Source organism: Capsicum annuum, unplaced genomic scaffold (genome assembly GCF_002878395.1).
Source record: "Capsicum annuum cultivar UCD-10X-F1 unplaced genomic scaffold, UCD10Xv1.1 ctg1489, whole genome shotgun sequence".
NCBI classification, from domain to species: Eukaryota; Viridiplantae; Streptophyta; class Magnoliopsida; order Solanales; family Solanaceae; genus Capsicum; species Capsicum annuum.
Genome location: NW_025820303.1, coordinates 3,991,115 through 3,998,818, shown reverse-complemented (window position 1 = coordinate 3,998,818; position 7,704 = coordinate 3,991,115). Strand labels below are relative to the sequence as shown.

The 7,704-nt window shown below is 37.4% G+C and overlaps 1 pseudogene; it reads left to right on the top strand.

The window, feature by feature from the left end:
• The first annotated feature begins 393 nt into the window (after window positions 1-393).
• On the top strand, window positions 394-1,990 carry LOC107855016 (annotated as a pseudogene).
• Window positions 1,991-7,704: the final 5,714 nt, after the last annotated feature.

The following is a 7,704-nucleotide window of genomic DNA, read 5'->3' as shown; positions in this document are numbered from 1 at the left end:
AAAAAAAGTTAGAAAAAGAAAAAAGAAAGAGAAAAAAAAAAAGAAAAGAAAAAAACTAAAAACAAAAAAGAGAGTAATAGAAAATAGAGAAACAGAAAAAATACATGAGATTATGAATTGTAATTCAGGATAATCAATAGGTAAAAGGGAGTTATGAATTATAATTAATTGAAACTTAGGCTAAATAGGGTCATGAGAAGTCTATGTTTCCTAAGCTTTATTCTTTTTTTTAATTGTACAATAAGAGGCTTATAAACAAAGTAATGGAAATTAATTAAGGAATATGTATCTAAAAAGCAAACAGAGAAAGCATATCAAGAAAGTTTTCTAGAGGGCTTTTCTGTGCATATATATACAATACAAACGAGCATTGATTACACGTTAGCAAAAGAAATAAAAGACAGAAAATGGATTCAATTACACCAGCTCAAGTATACGAAGATTTTGTGCCACCAACAAAGCAGGTTCAAGAAGAACATTTTGACATTCTTCACCTTACTCTTCCAGGTTCTTTTCTCTTAAAGTCATTCTTGACATTAAATAGTTTATATATTATATACTTGCTCAGTTCTAATTTATGTGACATCATTTGACTTGACCATAGTATAAGAAAAAGGGAAGACTGTTGAAATTTATGGTCTAAAACACTCTGATAATTTGTGTGGCTGTAAATTATTTCATCTAAGATAAAGGGGTAATGCTAGAGTTAATTATTATTTTCAAAATGTGGCATTCGTTTTAGATGGACAAAACGAAAAAGTATTCAACTCATATGAATTGAACTGAGACAGAGGGATGAAGGTGGCATTTTTTTAGATGGACTAAACAGAAAAGTATGTCACATGAATTGTATTGAGACACATGGAGTAATATTAAAGCGATATAGGGAGTAATATTAAAGCAACATGGAGTGAGGACACATATAGTCGACTCCAACTTGTCATATTAGAAGCCTATTAGTCCTATTTGACGCATTCTCATCAGCTCACATTCTGTTATGGTTGTCATGTATACCTCCTGAGGTCTTCGGTTCCTCACTAAGTCCATAAGGGGGAGTATGTGACATTCTAGGCGAATCTCACATCAACATAACACGGAAAAGATGTTGAATATATAAGAAAGTGTGCATTAGACCTTAGTGACGTATTTTAAAGCCGTGCATCTTAGCCCGAAACTTTTTGCTACACTGTTAAAATGAGATTTTTTTACTAAGCTCAGCATAAATGTTACTCCCTTTTTTAGAATTTGTTCATCTTACTTTCTTTTTTATTTTATTTATTTTACTCGGTGATAATCATTGAAATTCCACAGGCTTCAAGGAGGAACAGATGAATGTTCAACTGACCAAAACCGGAATTCTGAAGATCAGCGGACAACGGCCAATTGGTCAGAATAAATGGCAGAGGTTTCAGAAGGAATTCCATGTGGCAGAAAATTGTGACAAAAGCAAAAATCAGCGCGAAGTTCGAAAATGACATTCTTCATGTTAAACAACCAAAACTGATAACTTCACCAGTGAAAAAGGATGACGAATTGGCAGCCAAAGAAGCTGAAAATACCCCTGAAGCTAAAACACAGACGACCACTTCACCAGATAATTTAGTAAACAGGACAACGCTGATACTAGTACCCCTGCAAAGGAAGAACCAAAGAACAATAGTCCTAAAATCAGCGAGCAAACAGAAGCTAAAAGTCTTGCAGAACAAAAATTACCAGCTGATGGAAGTAGTTCAAGTAGTAGGTCTTTCAGCGAATCTGAAAGTGAATCGACTCAAGAACTCGAAATGTTTGTGCCATCATCGGAGCTGGTTCAGGAACAACACTCTGATACAATTCACCTTAATCTTCCAGGTCTTTTCTTTTAGTCATAAATTTATCTGTTTTCCGCCTACAGATCAAGAGTCTAGAGTAGATGGTAGAATCTGTTGCATCTAAGTGGGACAATATATGTGCGTGTACGAATGAAAACATATATAGTCAGACCTCTTTACAACAGTATTTTACTATAGTGGTCAAATTCTTTTTTAAAACTGATTTCTTATGTTATAGTATTATATGTTATCCATAATAACATCTCGCTATAGCAAATAAAAATATCCGAACGAAATGACGTTGTTATAGAGAAGTTTCACCTTACAACAACATGATGAGAAATTACATATTTTCACACCTTTTGCTACCTGAGATATTTGACATAAGTCATCAAACCACATCACCCACATTAATGCTATGCTCTTCAGAAATTTCAAACCTAGCCTTAAGGCATTTCCTCTGTCTCCTGGAATGTATAGATTGAAATGAGACAACTTATTGGTTCAACCGATATGGCATACTCTAACAATTACAGACTAATAAACATTGAGAACATACAGGTTTCAAGATGGAACATCTGAAGATCAGTGAACAAAGGCCGATTGGACCGAACAAGTGGCAAGGGTTTTACAAGGAATTTCCTATTGCAGAAAAATGTGACAAAAGCAAAATCAGAGCAAAGTTTGAAAAGGGAATTCTTTATGTTAAACAGCCAAAAATACCATTCAGCAGGGGAAAAGGATAACGAGTTAGCAGCCACAGGAGCTGAAAATACCCCTGCTAAAGGAAAACCAAAGAACAATAGTTCTAAAACTGGTGAGAAAACAGAAGCTAAAAGTCATGGAGAAAAGTCTCCGGCAGATGAAAGTAGTTCGAGTAGTAGTTCTTACGATTTAATAACCGAAATGATCATCCAATTTATGATTTTTCTTTTTTTTAGAAAATCACTAACTTTTATTCTTACTCCAAAAGACATTTAAGTATGAGTTCTTTTATCAGAAAATTACTCAATTTTACTTTTAACTTCAAAAGGCACTCAATTATGACGGTCTTACTTACAAAGTTACTCAAACTATTTAATTAATTTTTTTCATTAAAATTTGCTGACATATAATTTTTATTTAAAATAAAAATTTTAAGAAATAAATAAAATCATTTAAGCAATCAATTTAATGACCCCCCCCCCCCCCCCCCGCCGTCCAAAATTCATTTAAATGATTTAAAAGAATATCTCTGTATTTTTTAGAATTTTAATTTTACTACTATTTTTTTATAATTTTCTTGTCCAATAATTAATCTATATTCTAAAGTATATATAATCATACAAATCATCAATTAATATCCTAAAATCACAATCATTTGATTGTACAATTTTTGCTGCTAATTTTACCTCGTTGTAGTGTATAAATTATAATGTTACTAATGTTTAATAGCATTTGCTAATGTTTTATATCATATCATTTTAGTTTAAAATCCATAACGTTCCCTTTTGTCAACTTATTAGGAATAAAATTCATTGAATTTATTCGATGCATCAATATATTATACAAGTGGTAATACAAAAAGTTACATTATGATTGAAAAATCTATTCCATAAATAAGTAAACATGAGAATATGTAATAATATGGTTCAAATGATTTTTTAGTTTTTTTTTTTATTTTTGATTTTAAATAAAATCTCATGTTAGTAAATTTTAATTAATAGTTAATTAATTAAATAGGTTAAGTGACTTTGTATGTAAAATATTCATAGTCAAGTAACTTTTTAAGTAAAATTAAAGTTGGGTGATCGAAACAATCAGAAATGTGAGTTATTTGGCTGCAAAGCTAAAGAAGCCAAGGAGAATGATCAAAATGACTCTTCTTGGTCTTTCAGTTCTTGGCATTGTTAATAGAACTTTATTGAAAGAAAGAAAGGCTAAGGTTTACAATATAATCTGAAAAGCATAAAAAACTAACTAAAACAAAAGTAGGCTATATATATACATAGCCAATAACCTAAAGGTCCATAAACTAAAGGCCCAATAACATATGGGCTAACATCCCCCCTCAAACTCACAATGCAACAGCAATAAGCATTGAGAGTTTGTCACACAAAAAACGAAATCGAGACGCCGACTGAGCCTTCGTAAAAAGGTCAGCAATCTGCAAAGACGATGGAACAAAAGGAAGCGATATGGTCCCGAGCTGTAAATGATGACGGGTGAAGTGACAATCAATCTCAATGTGCTTCGTACGCTCATGGAAGACAGAATTCTTTGCAATTTGTACCGCACTTTTGTTATCACAATGCAGGGGAGTAGGCATAGAAATATGAACCCCCATATCTGCAAGAAGCCAACGTAACCAAATAATCTCACATGTAGTCACAGCCATAGCACGATACTCAGCCTCCGTGGAAGATCTAGAGACAACATCTTGTTTCTTGCTCTTCCACGAGATTAAAGAGTCTCCAAGAAACACACAAAAACCAGTGGTGGATTTACGATCATTGCGATCTCCATCCCAATCAGCATCACTATAGGCTCGCAACTCGAGAGATGACGTCGAGGGAAACAAGAGATTCTGAAACTGAGTGCCACGAAGATACCTTAGAATACGAAGTACAGCTCCCCAGTGAACAGAAGTAGGAGCAGTAACAAACTGGCTAACAACATGAACTGCATGTGCTATATCTGGACGAGTAACCGTAAGATAAACCAAACTACCCACAATAGTCCGATAAAGACTCGGATCTGATAATGGAACACCATCACTAGGAGAGTAACGTGCATTGGTTTCAAGGGGAGTATCTACAGTCCTGTTGTCAGAAAGACGCGCCCGTGTAAACAAGTCAGATATATACTTAGTCTGAGAAAGAAGATACCCTTTCTTAGACTGAGCCACCTCAATACCCAGAAAATAACGCAGCAAGCCCAAGTCCTTCATTGCAAATCGATGAGCCAAATCATGCTTCAATAACTCAATACCACTATGATCATCACCAGTAATAATCATATCATCTACATATAAGGACAATAGAATTCGCCCTGCACTTGTACATCTAACAAACAATGCTGAATCATGGTTACTCGGGACAAATCCAAGGGAAGTAATAACAGTGGAGAATTTCTCAAACCAAGCACGAGGGGCTTGTTTGAGACCGTATAAAGCTTTTCGAAGCCGACAAACTTCACCTGGCTGGTGGTCAATACCTGGGGGAGGAGTCATATAAACTTCCTCGTGGAGATCACCATTCAGAAAAGCATTCTTGACATCCATCTGAAATATCTTCCACTGTCGAACGGATGCAACAGCAATCATAGTGCGAACAGTCGTCATCTTTGCTACGGGGGAAAAAGTCTCCTCATAATCCATACCATATTGTTGTGAGTACCCTTTTGCCACAAGTCTTGCCTTGTATCGCTCAACAGACCCATCAGATTTTGTTTTTATCTTATACACCCATCGACAACCAATCGCATGCTTACCAGGTGGGAGAGTAACCAAATCCCATGTATGTGTATGATGAAGAGCAGCAAGTTCCTCAGCCATAGCATTCTGCCAAAGAGGATCAGACACAGCCTCTCTATACGACTCAGGTTCAGACAAATGATGTATGTTTGCAATAAAGGAAGCAAATGAGGCTGAATATGTAGAATAGGAAAAATCTGGCAGTTTGGTGGACTTACAAGGTCGAGTAGACCTCCTCAGAGGTGGTGGGTCTCCAGTCTCAACAGTCGAAGGAGCAGACTCAGGCACAGGCGAGGCTGAAGCACTATCAGGTGGCACACCAGAAGGCATGGATGGATCCGGAACTGGAACCTCTATGTCAATCCCAAAGGGATCAATAAGCCGAATATCTGACTTTGTCACATCATGGGTTTTAGCTGGAATGGAATAAAAAGGAATATGTTCCAAAAAAGTGACATGTCGTGAAACATATAATTTCTGACTTACAGGATCATAGCAACGATATCCTTTTTGTCCAATACCATACCCCAAAAACACACATATAGCTGATTTTGACCCTAACTTATTTCGTTCAACATGAGGACGAAGAACAAAGCAAGTACATCCAAAAACTCGTAATGCAGAATAATTCGGCGGGTGACCATATAGTTTCTCAAACGGAGACATCCCTGAAGTCAATGCAGTAGGAATACGATTAATCACATATACAGCAGTTAGGACTGCTTCTCCCCAAAAAATACTAGGAACCTCTGCAGACAAAAGTAAAGAGCGTGCTGTCTCAACAATATGACGATGTTTTCTTTCTGCCAGACCGTTCTGCTCAGGAGTGTCGGTACACGATGACTGGTGTATGGTACCATCAGAGGCAAGTAACTGAGTGAAGTCATTAGAGGTATATTCACCCCCTAAGTCACACCTGAAACACTTTATCACAGCCGAATGTTGTGTTTTAACAAGGGCTCTAAAGTTGTTGTAAATGCCAAAGAAATCAGATCTACGTTTCATAAGATACACCCAGGTATAACGAGTATAGTCATCTATAAACGAAACATAATAGGTCGATCCACCCTTAGTGGATACTGGCGCTGGTCCCCATACATCAGAATGAATAATGTCAAAAGGAGCAACAGAATAAGACACACTTTTATTAAACGGTAAGGCAGAAAATTTTGCCAGTTTACAACCACTACAATCTGAAATATCACTAGTGTTCACATGACCCAAAGCACCACTAGAGACCAAAAAACGTAAACGTGAAACTGACACATGTCCTAATCTGGAATGCCAAAGATAAAACTTAGAAGACAAAGGACTCAAACGAAAAGAAGATAAATCTATGCTAGAGGCAGCAACTGCAGACACTTTGAGATTCTCCAAGACATAGAGTTCCCCCAACCTATGGCCGGTCCCAATCACCCTCTGAGTGTGTTGGTCCTGTATAACACAAACAGAATCAGAAAAAAACACCCAATTACCAGCCTTACACAACTGACTGACCGAAACAAGATTTAAAGCAAGTTTGGGAATGTAATAAACATCAGAGAGGACAATGTGAGGGGTAGTAACAGAACCAACACCCTCGACTGACATAGGTACAGCACTCGCGGACATAACAGAGATTGGTGAAATGGGTGACAAAGAACCAAACGATGACAAATGAGGGGACATGTGATGAGACGCACCAGAATCCAATATCCACAAGGAGGAAGGAATACCTGAGGTACTAGAAGAAACTGAACCCGAATGAGACATAGATGCTGACATGGCCGTAGGATTAGAAACGAAGAACTGTCTGAACTGTTCGAAAACCTGGGGATCCAACGCAGAAGGTGGCATAGTGCTAACAGACTCAACATCTACAGATGGTGCAGCAGCAGCGAACTGTGGAGGACGAGATGACCATGGGGGAGCACCAGAGGAGCGTGACGGAGACTTTTGCTGCCCATATTTCTGTTGCTGCCCAGATTGAGGCTGTTTGACCTTGTTAAGTAACAACGGACACTGAGCCTTCCAATGATTTTTCTGTTTGCAGAATGCACACTCATCAAATGCAACTTTAGGAGATTGTCGAGTCTGAGTACGTGGTGGCCTAGACTGATCAGTTGAAGCAGCAAACACGACAGGAGTAGTAGTTACTTTAGACCCTTTATCCACTTGAGACTTGATACGAGTCTCCTCTGCAATCAGTTCATGAACCACAGAATCAACAGTAGGGAGGGGAGATCGATGAAGGATTGTTCCACGTAGGCCCTCAAAGTCAGAACGTAGTGCCATCAAAAACTGAACCAAGCGTTGCTCTTCCCGTCTAGCAATGTACGGCCCAAAACCTTTTAACTCTGCAGATTCAGTAAGTGCCAATTGATCCCACAAATCCGACATGGCAGCATAAAAATCTTGAATACTGAGATCATGCTGTTGAAGAGCACGGATATCATACTC